This window comes from Jaculus jaculus, chromosome X, assembly GCF_020740685.1.
Source record: "Jaculus jaculus isolate mJacJac1 chromosome X, mJacJac1.mat.Y.cur, whole genome shotgun sequence".
Lineage (NCBI taxonomy): Eukaryota > Metazoa > Chordata > Mammalia > Rodentia > Dipodidae > Jaculus > Jaculus jaculus.
The window spans coordinates 153,057,607-153,069,912 of NC_059125.1; the positions used below are offsets into that span (position 1 = coordinate 153,057,607).

Consider the following 12,306-nt stretch of genomic DNA (forward strand, 5'->3'; position numbering starts at 1 on the left):
ACAGAAAGCTGGAAGAAGCCATTATACATGTAGTTCAATGGGAGAAAGAGATACCACCAGTGAAGATACTCAACAGTGGACACTGCAAGCCTTATAATTAGCCAGCCAGGCCAATGAGCCAACGGGTGCAATAGTGGCTCATCTGTCATGCTGGAAACCAACTGCCCTCCAATTGGACTGGAGGCCAGCTCTATGGGAGGGAATACATCCCTGATACTGAAAACTTAAAACAGGGGTAGTCATGAGCCCTAGGGGTGTAATATCTGCTGATGTCTGGATAAATGTATATACTATGCTTATCAAACTGCCCAGTAAGCACTTCTCTCAATACACACACACACACGCACACACACACACCCTTATATTAATGCTACTCTCACTTTGGGTAGAAAATCTTTTCTTTTCAGATAGCAGTGACCTTGGGATGACTCAGAAGGTATCATAGTGCTGGAAAGAAGTGACTGGAGTACTGAGTAACATCTTGATCACATCTTCCAACGCTCATGGTCTAAGCAGAAGAGGTGGTGGAAAGAATGTAAGAGCCAAAGGAAGGGTAGGACTCCTTACAACATGCTCCCTCCAGACACAGAATAGCCTGGATATCCATGACCTCATAGTGCCTGACACTACCTCCACAAGACCATCATAGGAGGAGGAAAAGATCATGACATCAAAATAAAAGAGAGACTGATTGAGATGGGGAGGGGATATGATAGAGAATGGAATTTCAAAGGGGAAAGTGGGGGGTGGGGTGGGAGGGAGGGTATTACCATGGCATATTTTTTATAATCATGGAAAATGTTAATAAAAGTTGAGGAAAAAAATACATTCCCTGAACTCACCCTGTCTACATCCATGTTGTGAGATGGGTGTGTGTGTGTGTGTGTGTGTGTGTACACTCCTATTCTGCATGTGAGGAGAAATATGGGAGGCCTTTAATATAATAGAGAGAGATGCAATCATTGTCCTCCCTTTCCAGTTATCACTAGACTCTGAAACTATACCCTATGCAGTGATACTTCCATCACTATCTTACATTCTATCATGGTGGGGAAATCATGGCAGGCTCATTGAGCAGGAAGCCAGAATCTCATCTTCATACCAATAGGGAAGAAATAAAGAGAGAATGAATGCTCGTGAGACTGGAATACAAAACCTTAAGGGCTGTCCTCATTGACAAACTTTCCTGTATCAAGGTTCAACCTGCTAAAGGTTCTACAAACCTTCCTGAACAGTACTAAAAACTAGAGATTAAAGTATTCAAGCACGTAAGTCTGTAAAAGACATGTTACATACAAACCACCACATTAGGGGAATCTATTTACTCAGTCTTCTTACTTGCTGAAGTGTTCCCATGTTCACATGAAGAAACCGCATCCAAAGCCATATTTATTGCTAGGTTGATACTATCTTCAATGTCATGCTCAACACTGTCCTTATCCACATTGGGTTAACTGTGGACCTGTCATTCTGACCCCCAACTTCACACCTCTCTCCCTTCTCACACATTTACATCCTTCCTCCCCTCTTCCCTCCCCACAATCTGAGAATACACAGACATACATCTTGTCATAAGTTCTGGATGTTATTTTCAACATGACAGAGAAGTAGTTGGTATAAAACTTACTGTCACTGGGCATGGTGGTACATGTCTTTAATCCTAGCACATGGAAAGCAGAGGTAGGAGGATCAACATGAGTTCCAGGTAACCCTGAGATTACATAGTGAAATCCAGATCAGCCTGGGCTAGAGCAAGACCCTACCTCAAAAAAAAAAAAACAAAAACACAATAACAACAAAAACTTACTGTTGGGCTAGAGGGATGGCTTAGCAGGTAAGGTCTTTGCCTGCAAAGCCAAAGGACCCAGGTTCAATTCCCCAGGACCCAGGTTAGCCAGATGCACAAGGGGAGCATGCATCTGGAGTTCATTTGCAGTGGCTGGAGGCCCTGACATGCCTCTCTCTCTCTCTCTCTCTCCCTTTCTCTTTCAAATAAATAAATAAATAATATATTTTTTAAATCTTACTGTCTTCAGGCTGGGGAGATGGCTAAGCAGTTCAGGGAGCTTGTTTGCAAAGCCTTCCAGCTTGGGTTCAATTCTCAGTACCCATGTAAAGCTATATGCACAAAGTGGTGCATGCATCCTAGTGTACCCATACTCTCATACCCACACTCTTATACACATACAAAAATCAATTAAAATGTTGTTTTTATTTTATTTTATTTATTTGTGTGTGTGTGAGAGAGAGAGAATAGGCATACCAGGCCTCTAGCCACTGCAAATTAACTCCAGATGCATGTATCACTTGTCATTTTCAATTGGCTTCATATTCAGTTGTAGCTCACAGGCTAATGGATCTGCCCTACCCCCCCCCATTTTGTGGGATTAACAGACTCAGTCTGAGCTCTGAGGGAGATTTTCTCCTCCAAACTCCTTTGATGGTCTGTTAGCCTTCACTGTTGCTCTAGCCACCTGGAAGGACAACAGGAAGAACACAAGAAGAACAGGATTTTGGATAAAAAGGATTAGAACAGAAGCTTCATGGGAGGGGTGTGGTTGGTGAACAGTGTGGGACAGGAGAGGACAAGGTAAGAGTGGAGGGAGGAGACAAGGGGGACAAGAGGAAGGCTTTGGATGGCTCAGCTCACCTTAATATTGTCCCTGGACCTGGGTTGAGAGGTCACTTTTCTTTTCTTGTCCCTTTTGATGTTTGAAGTTGCTTGTTGAATATCAGTAGTAGGTATTGGCAGTGCCCTGTTCATACTTGCCATGCCCACAGTGCCCAGACATCTAACTCAGGCCCTCTCGACTTTTTGTATATGCTTTTGCCCAGTGCAGAGGGAGGCCATTCCCTTAGGCTTCCATTGGTCAGCAGGCCACTCCCCTAACTAACGCTAGCTCTGGGAAGAGCTGTTTGTCCACAAATCATCATCTGGACAAGACCATGGGGATGAGAGAGATGATGAGGAGGCCAAGGTGGTATGGAAGAAAGAGGGGTAAATTCCTCAGCTCCTCCCCAAAGAAGAACTTTCCCAAAGGGTCACAACACCTTTCTTCATCTCCCCCAGGTTCCATCTTGGTGGATGGTATTACCCAGAGACAGTATTTCTCCACGCCTTTCCCAACATGCCCTGTGCAGTGGTTCATTCTGTTCCTCCCCTCCCCATCATTACCTAATTTGTGTATATCTTACCTGAATCCATACCATGCTAATTTCACTGTGTATAAGATCATGTACAGAAGTGAATCTTCCAAAACAGACAGGACCAAAGAAGAAACTCCAACCCAAGCTACTTTAGCCAGCAAAGTATCCCTCATAACAGATGGTGAAAGAAAAACTTTACATGAAGAAAATCAATTCTATGATTATATGAACACAAAGCCAAACCTACAGAGAATACTTGAGGGAATACTCTGCACAGAACATTCAAACAACTAATCTCAAGAGCCAACAAGAAGAAGATTACAATAACCAAAATAAACCAGGCTCAAAACAGTACATAACACAAGAAAGCATCAAGCCCCATAAAACACCTCATTATGGCAGGGATTAATTCAAACCTCACAGTAATAACCTTAAATAATAATGGTCTTAACTCACCCATCAAGAGACACAAGTTATCAGGATGGACCAAAAAACTGGACCCTTCTATCTGCTGTCTTCAAAAAATGTACCTCACCCCTAAAGATAGACTCCTCAGGGTGAAAGGTTGGAAGATGATTTTCCAAGCAAATGGAAACAAACAATCATGTATTTCTATATTAATATCTGAAATAATGGACTTCAAAGCAAAAGTGATCAAAAAGGACAAAGAAGGCCATTTCTTTCTCCTCAAGGGAATGATCCAACATGAGCACATCACAATCATAAATATGTATGCACCAAACATGGGGCCACCACAGTTTATAAAACAAAATCTACTTGACAATAAAACAGAAATAAACACCAAAACCATCAGAGTTGGAGACTTCAATACTCCACTATCATCAATAGACAGATCATCCAAGCAGAAAATCAACAGGGAAATAATAGAGCTCAACAACATCATAGACCAACTAGACCTAATGGATATCTACAGAACTTTCCACCCCAACTCTACAGAATACACATTCTTCTTAGCATCCCATGGAACCTTCTCCAAAATTGACCATATATTAGGCCATAAAGTGTGCCTTCATAAAGTCAGGAAAATTGGAGTAACTTCCTGCATCACGTCAGATCACAATCTTTAAAGCTAGAAATTAACAACAAAAGACACACCAAGAACTCCACCAGCTCCTGGAGACTAAACAACACACTTTTAAACAATGGATGGGTCATAGAAGAAATCAAAAAAGAAGTTGTAAAATTCCTACAATTGAATGATGATGAAAATACAACTTACCAAAACTTATGGGACACAATGAAGGCAGTTGTAAGGGGAAAATTCATAGCCCTAAATGCCTTCATTACAAAGACAGAGAGATCCCAAATCAATAACCTGACTGTCCACTTAAATGCATTGGAAAAACAAGAAGAATCCAACCCAAAGAGCTCCAGACAGAAAGAAATAATCAAGACTAGAGCAGAAACTAATGAATTGGAAACTAAGAGAAAAATTTTTAAAAATTGATGAAACAAAGAGCTGGTTCTTTGAAAAAATAAACAAGATTGACAGACTCCTGGTCAAAGTGGTCAAGAAAAAAAGGAGAAGTCTCAAATTAACAAAATCAGAAATGAAAAAGGAGAGATCACAACAGACATTAGTGAAATTGGAAGAATCATCAGGCCATACTTCTAAAACCTCTACTCCACAAAATTAAATAATGTGGAATAAATGGATGAATTCCTAGACACATACCACCTACCAAAACTAAACTCAGAGCAGATTAATCTCCTAAAAAACCTATCATGAACCGGGCGTGGTGGCGCACGCCTTTAATCCCAGCACTCGGGAGGCAGAGGTAGGAGGATCGCCAAGAGTTCGAGGCCACCCTGAGACTACATAGTGAATTCCAGGTCAGCCTGAGCCAGAGTGAGACCCTACCTCGAAAAACAAAAAAAAAACAAAAAACAAACAAACAAACAAAAAAAACCCTATCATATCCATGGAGATTGAAAAAGTAATCAAAAACTTTCCCCAAAATAAAAGTCCAGGACTGGGTGGCTTCTCAGCTTAATTCTATCAAACCTTCATAGAAGAACTGAAACCATTTTTTTCAAACTTTTCTGCATAATCAGAGACAAGGGAACCTCCTCGACTCCTTTTATGAAGCTAGCATCTCCCTAATACCAAAACCAGACAGAGATGCAACACAGAAAGAAAATTATAGGCCTATATCCCTAATGAACTTAGATGCAATGATTCCTGAACAAAATCCTTGCACACTGAGTTCAACAACACATCAAAAGGATTATCCACCTTGATCAAGTAGGCTTCATTCCAGGGATGCAAGGATGGTTTAAGATATGGAAATCAGTCAATGTAATACATCATATAAATAAACTGAACCATAAGAACCATATCATCATCTCAATTGATGCAGAGAAGGCCTTTGACAAAATACAACACCACTTCATGATCAAAACACTAGAAAGAATAGGCATGGAGATTTATATCTCAACACAACAAAGGCTGTATATAAAGCTCTCAATGTCCAAATAATACTTAATGGGGAAAAACTCAAGGAGTTCGCACTGAGATTGGGAACAAGATAGGGATGCCCACTCTTGCCACTGCTCTTCAACATAGTACTAGAAGTACTAGCCCAAGCAATAAGACAAGAGAAAGAAATAAAAGGGATTCAAATTGGAAAGGAAGAAGTCAAGTTAGCTCTATTTACAGATGACAGGATCCTATATGTAAGTGACCCAAAATCGCCATCTCAGTACTTCTAAAGGTGATAAATTCTTTCATCAAAGTGGCAGGATACAAAATCAATGCACTAAAATCAGTAACTTTTCTATATGCAAAGGACAAATATACAGAGAAAGAAAGCAGTGAGGCTGTCCCATTTTCAATAGCAACAACAAAAAAAAAATACCTTGGAATAACACTAACCAAGGATATGAAAGACCTATATTGTGAAAACAAATTTTAAAAAAACACTTAAGAAAGAAATAGAGGAGGACTTGAGAAGATGGAAAGATCTCCTATGCTCCCAGATAAGAGAATTAATATTGTGAAAGTGGCAATTCTACCAAAAGCAATATACAGATTTAACACAATACCAATAAAATACCAATAAAAGTACCAGCATCATTCTTCACAGAGAATGAAAAACTGATCTCAAAATTCATATGGAATGGAAGAAAGCCTTGTATATCCAAACACATCCTCAGCAAAAACAAAAGAAAAAAATAGAACACGTCTGGTGGTATCACTATACCTGATCTAAAGCTATATTACAAAGCCATAGTGACAAAAATAGCATGGTGCTGGAATAAAAGCATAAACAAAGACCAATGAAACAGAATTGAAGACCCAGACATTAGGGAAAAAAAAAAACTACGGCTACTTGATCTTTGAAAAAGTTGTCAATAATGTAAACTGAAGAAAAGACAGCATCTTCAGCCAAATGGTGTTGGACAAATTGGATTACCAATGTTGTGGGCCTGGAAGAAATGTAAAAGGAGATTTATAGAGTAAAGAAAAAAAAGTGCAGGAAGCTCCTGCCAGATGGAGGGCAGAGGAGTGGGTAGAGAGCCCACGTGGGAGTAGGGATCAGGTGTCTTCTCCTCTTATCTCAGACCACCAAGGCCAAAACAAGTGGAAATGCACCATAACCAGGAGGTTCAGAAGTGATGGTCAGGCAGCCAAGAGAGAGGCTTGTTCCATGGCATGTATCTATTTATAACCTTATTGTCCTGGGTTTCACCTTCTGGCTCAGGTAAGCCAGAGTGAGGGGTAATTGATCTGGGCTAGAGACTGGCTCAGGAAGAGGTGAGCCATGATGCCAAGTTCTGGAAACTGAGTTTGACCAGCCACAATGTCAGGATTAGATTTCAATTCTAGAAAAGGGGGCCTCTCTCTCAGGAGGAATTCAGGTTATTTGTGGACAAGCAAATCTAGAGAACTCTTCTAGGCAAGAGATAAAATGTCAGATACTGCCGGGTGTGATGGCGCACGCCTTTAATCCCAGCACTCGGGAGGCAGAGGTAGGAGGATCACTGTGAGTTCGAGGATACCCTGAGACTACATAGTGAATTCCAGGTCAGCCTGAGCTAGAGTGAGACCCTACCTCGAAAAACAAACAAACAAACAAAAAGTCAGATACTACCTGGGTGGGCATGGTGGTTCAAGCCTTTACTCCCAACACTTGGGAGGCAGAGGTAGTAGGATCGCCATGAGCTTGAGACCACCCTGAGCCTATATAGTGAATTTCAGTTCAGCCCGGGCTAGAGTAAAACCCTATTGTAAGAAAAAAAAAAAAAAGAGCCAGGTATGGTGGTGCATGCCCTTAATCCCAGACTCAGAAGGCAGAGGTAGAAGGATCATCATGAGTTTGAGATCACTCTGAGACTACATAGTGAATTCCAGGTCAGCGTGGGCTACGGTGAGACCCTACCTCAAAAAAAAATAATAATAATTGGGCTGGAGAGATGACTTAGCACTTAAGGCATTTACCTGCAAAGCCAAAGGATCCTGGTTTAGCTCTCCAGGAACCATGTAAGCCAGATGCACAAGATGGCACATGCATCTGGAGTTTGTTTGCAGTGGCTAGAGGCCCTGGCTCGCCCCCCCCCCCCTCTCTCTCTCTCTCTCTCTCTCTCTCTCTCTTTCTCTCTTTGTCTCTCTCTTTCTCTTTCAACTACCCGACTCCCTCTCAGTAATAATGCCTGGTTTGTTGGTCCAGTCCTGTAATTCCACCTAATTAGATGGCTAAAGCAGGAAGATAGCAAGTTCAAGTCCTGCCTAGTCTATAGACTCAGTTCAAAGCTAGCCTGGGTACCCTTAACCCTTTCTCAACATGTATGATGGTTTGTGTTGTCAACTTGATAGGACCTAGAATTACATGAGAGAGATTACCTAGGTTTAGCTTATATGTATTCATGTGAATTATTATCTTGATTAGGTTAATTGTGGTCAGAAGACTCACCTTAACTATGGGTAGCACAATCCCATTAGCTGTGCTCATGGACTGTACACATATGAGATACTGTTGGAGTTCCAGTAACACCCCAAGTAAAAACTCATAAATAAAAAGATCTCCGTGGCAGTGAATCTGTATCATCAACTTGACTGGATCAAGAATCAAATATGAGGGCTGGAGAGATGGTTAAGCGCTTGCCTGTGAAGCCTAAGGACCCCTGTTGGAGGTTCGATTCCCCAGGACCCACGTTAGCCAGATGCACAAGGGGGCACGTCTGGAGTTCATTTGCAGTGGCTGGAGGCCCTGGCGCACCCATTCTCTCTCTCTCTCCCCCTCCTTCTCTCTGTCTGTTGCTCTCAAATAAATAAATAATCAAATATGAGACGTGCCTCTTGAGTAGGTCTGTGAGGGGCTTTCTAGGATTAACTGAGGGGAAAGATCCTCTCGCCGAATGAGCAGCCTCTCCTGGGAAAGCATGTATATAAAGAGGTTCAAGGAAAAGTGGCCCTTTATGCCTGACTGCCCTTGCTTCTTGCTGGTGTGTGCATCTATCTACTATCCTTTTTTGACATCAGAACCTACCTTCCTCAGTCTTCCAATGTGGACTGAAGGCTTTCTGGGTACCCTCCAGACCTTATATACCAGAGTGGAACTTCTAAGGCATCCAGCCTTGTGGATTAAGTAGCTACTGTGTTCTCAGCCTCTCCAGTCTATACTCCGCTATTGCTGGACCACCCAGTCCATATCTTGTAAGCCAATCTAATAAATTCCCATCATAATACATGTTCATTCTCTTGGTTCTGTTCCTCTAGAGAGCCCTGATGAATAAAACCTCAAAGATTCAGAAAGCTTTGTATAATGTTGACAGGAGTTAATGCTAAGCAGTAGGATGCAGTTCATTTCATATTCAAGAACAGTGGCAAATTTTATTTTTTCACTAAAAAAAATGTAACAGGTTTTGGAGTGATGGCTGGGTGGGTAAAACATTTGCCATGTAAGTTTGAGGAACTGAATCTGGATTCCCTAAACCCACAGAAACCTGGATGTGATTGTATATATCAATAATTGTAGGGCTTCTAAGACAAGATAAGATAAAAAGAACCCCTGGAAGCTCATAGAGGAGATAGTCTGTCATATTCAGCAGCAATCGCCCAGATACCCTCTTCCAACAAAGTGAAGATCAGTACCCAAGTTTGCTCTCTGACCTCTATGTGTATGCCAGGGCATGCACACAAACACACACACACACACACACAGAGAGAGAGAGAGAGAGAGAGAGAGAGAGAGAGAGAGAGAGAGAGGGAGTGTTGCAGTCCGGTTCGCATTGCTGGTAGAAATCACCCAACAAGAGTAGCTTCTGGGAAAAAGAGATTTATTTTGGCTTACAGGCTCGAGGGGAAGCTCCACGATGGCAGGGGAAAACGATGGCATGAGCAGAGGGTGGACATCACCCCCTGGCCAACAGAAGGTGGACCACAGCAACAGGAGGGTGTGCCCAACACTGGCAAGGGGAAACTGGCTATAAAGCCCATAAGCCCACCCCCAACAATACACTCCCTCCAGGAGGCATTAATTCCCAAATATCCATCAGCTGGGAACCTAGCATTCAGAACACCTAAGTTTATGGGGGACACCTGAATCAAACCACCACAGGGAGTTTAAAAATAATTTTAAAAATAAAATAAAACATATAAGGGGTGGAGAGATGGCTTAGCAGTTAAGCACTTGCCTATGAAGCCTAAGGACCCTGGTTTGAGGCTCGATTCCCCAGGACCCACATTAGCCAGATGCACAAGGGGGCGCACGCGTCTGGAGTTCGTTTGCAGTGGCTGGAAGCCCTGGCGTGCCCATTCTCTCTCTCTCTCTCTCTCTCTCTCTGTGCCTCTTTCCCCTCCCCTCTCTCTGTCACTCTTAAATAAATAAATAAAAAGAAATAAATAAAAATAAATAAAAAAGAACAAAAAATAAATACAACATATAAGTATATACTTCTTTATTAATCTGGAAATAATCTGACAAAGACTGATGCAGGATACAGAGTCAAAAATTTGGACTTCAATGAAACTAACAATTACACAAAATGTGAAATGCCTATATCTCAACTAGTAGAGTGAAAATGAGCTCTCTTTCTTTATCTTCATTTTACCAGAGCACGGGGCCCTAGGCACCAGATGTTCATCAATACCAGGGAAAGCTGGTTAAGGAAGTTATTGATGGAAATTTGCAAGAGGACAGGATCTTCAGTCATCCCCATACTAAAAAGAATAGAGATACCAACAGAGAAAAGATAAGAACTCAGTACAGGGCCACAGTACTCTTCCTGTTAGTTGCACCCAACAACCTATGTCTCTACTGCAGCACCCCTAGAGTAGAGACTGTCTTCTAGCACCTGAAGACACAGCCACACCAGATTCATAGAGAACTGGCACTGCCAGAGAACTGTAAATCACTGTGATTTTCTACTGAACCATAACCTCCTGGCACTGGGCATTTGCAACCACGGACCTGTAAGCCATGCCTGCCTCCAGAGTGGTTCAGAAATTCACTATTCTAATAGCTGGGAGTAGGGATGATTAAGGCAATATTCACTACTGAATTCACTTACACAATTCACTTCAGTATACTTGTAAGGTCTACCTCAAAATTGCCTTCCTCCCAACCCAGAGCAGCCCAGGCCACCTCCTCAATGTTTCAGATGTTCCTCCCCAGCCCTGCAGGCCTCTCAGGCATAGATGACTTCCTGCCATGCTGAGATGTTAAGCCTGGTTATGTCTGACTGCCCACAGTGCACCTCTCAGTCCCTTATGGAATCTATTGTAAATGTCCTTAAAACCTGCCCCCAGAAAACATTGCCTGGATGCTTTACCCTCTCTATGACCCCATAGCTCTTGCCAAGGGGACTCTTGGAAAGGATACAACTCCATAAGTCAACTTCTAGTGGCTGCAGTAACATCTCCACTGGATCCTGAGGCAAATGGTGCCTTCTCAGCCTGGGGAGAGACAGCTCCTTCTTCACCAGCCACTCCTCGCTCTAGAGTTCCATTCTACCTGGAGCTGCCTGCAGCAGCCTGGTTACCAGGATCCTGTGGACCACTCTGCTCATGGAAGTCACTGTGACTACCATCTGCCAAAGAACTGCCAGAGCTGCCCTGACCATTGGGAATTCGGGGACTGTTATGTCCATCCTGCCTTTCTTGTCCTCCAGCTGTACTGCCTGTGCTATATCCGGGATCTTCCATGGCTGCTCTGGTCCATTCTCACCATCTTGATCCCCCACTGTACCAGCTGCACCACTGCTAGACTCTTGCATGGGAGCCTTGCTCCAACACACTCACCAAATACTGTCTGCTGAGGAAATGAGATACCAGCATCAGGCCCTGTCCCTTTCTCCATAGAGCACCATGTGAGGTCCATGGCCCGAGGAAACAGGATCTTTATAGGATTGGTTCCAACCATGCATATACTCTCCCTGGCCTTGAAGAATGCCCATAATGGCCCACATAGCCACTGCTCACAGTTCTCTAGGCCATTTGGGCAAATAGAACTCTTCAAAGTGGCTTCCCTCTAGCTGGCCCAATGAATTCCATAGACGCTATGGGCCATGGAAAACCAGAGGCCTGGAGTAGCTCAGCTCATAGTAGTTGCAGGTGTGATGTGTGTCTTCAGAGCACCTGTGCAAACAGGCTACTTCCCTTCTGGACAACTCCCATATATTTAGACCCTGTCAAATGGTTCCACAAGGCTTCCCCGCCCCAACTCTTCCCCTTGAACCTGGAGCACACTTGCATACAATGTAGTCCCATCCCCCTCACAAGGCAGGCATCACTCAGTGAGGCTTAATTTAGTCATTGAAGGAGCACAGTCCAAACCAACCTTGGGGTGGTGGCAGTGTGTTTCACTCTGAGTGATCTAGGTAGAAGTGGGGAAAACTTGAAATCATATAATTCATATGATAATTCATAATTCCAGAGAAGAAGCTTCTGGTGGGATATTTGGACATTACAACTGGATATGTGCCTTGGGGGGCAGACAGAGTGGGCCAAGGAGAAGATTGCTTTATATGTATCCAAAATTCAGTCCAGTCATGTGTGGTGTGATGTTTCATGGACAGTGGGTTGATCCATAGCATGGAACAGCCTCTGAGGAATACATCCAGGGAAATAGCAGGTGTGTGTGGGGTGGGGGCACAGACTTGGTTGGGATAAAATTGGGATGGAGGTCTCAGTGGTAG

The 12,306-nt window shown here is 43.0% G+C and overlaps 1 pseudogene; it reads right to left on the reverse strand.

The window, feature by feature from the left end:
- The window catches only part of LOC123456595, a 34,697-nt pseudogene extending 23,312 nt beyond the window's left edge, over window positions 1-11,385 (reverse strand).
- Window positions 11,386-12,306: the final 921 nt, after the last annotated feature.